A 1,112-nucleotide genomic window follows, 5' to 3' on the forward strand; every position below is an offset into this window, starting at 1 on the left:
CGTCTCAAGCAGGGGTTAACATTACCCCCCCCCTAGATGAGTGCCAGCCCCATGGCACTTATGGGACTTTGTTTTTGAGGGTCTGGTGCTTTGAAGGGTGGTTGTCTAAGTGGATGATGGAGCCTTGTGTTGATTGGTAGTGGTTGAGGAGCTTAGCAATGATTGCGTTGTTGGAGACCGAGGGCATGTTGAGTGGATGGCGGGGTCTCCGAGAATACCTAAAAAGAGAAGACATGCTCTACCTAGCGGAAGTGTCTACCTAACCATGTAGTGCTCGTGCTTGTGGTGGTGGAACGGGGAGCTGGGTCTAACCAAACTAGGTGATGTCCCACACTTGAGGACCCCGTGCGTGCGGAAGTGAGGTGCGATGGTTGCGGCTCAGGGAGGCAAGTTTAATCGTAGGCGAGTGTTACCTCCATAGGTATGTCCTGCCCTTGAGGTGCCCTAAACGTGTGTAGTGGGGGATAAAAAAGGGCTAGGAGGTTAGACACAGAGCTGGCTGGCCCCGATCGAGGCCACCAAACATGCCTAACTTGAGAACCCCTAGGTGCAGTGACATTGGTCTTTGTGTAGCTCATTATGTTTTCATGTGATTCTCTCTTTCCATTTCCATTCTCTTTGTTTTTCTTTTTGTTTTGTACTTTCTTGCCTCTTTTTTTTTTTGAGTTACATAGTCATGATAGAAGCTAGTCTTTGTCATCAAAGTGAGGTGTAGAAGGAGGCTTAATGGGTTTGTAAAGGAATTGGTGGCTTTGGAGGTACCGTTTGAGGTCTAGGTGGACTTGGAGGATGGTGGTGGAGAGGAATGGATGATTGCAGTGAGTGAAGTGACTATCATTCATATCCTCTAGAAGAGCTAAGCAAAATGAAGGTAGTAGTGTATCTTGCATCATTAGTCGAGCTATTGCACAACTATCTATAGCATTAGGATCAAAATGGAGGGCTGGGAGGCCACACTCCTGCGGAGTGGGGTCTTGCCTAAGGAGTATCCTAAGCAATCTAAGGTAATTACAGGTGGAAATATAGGCGGGGTCAGGGCACGAAGAGAATTCATTGATAAAGTGGACCATGGTATCATATAAATTTTTTTATGTGAAAATAAAGGCATCTTC

Source organism: Lygodium microphyllum, chromosome 27 (assembly GCF_053477565.2).
Source record: "Lygodium microphyllum isolate KBCC chromosome 27, Lygodium_microphyllum_v1.1.10, whole genome shotgun sequence".
Lineage (NCBI taxonomy): Eukaryota > Viridiplantae > Streptophyta > Polypodiopsida > Schizaeales > Lygodiaceae > Lygodium > Lygodium microphyllum.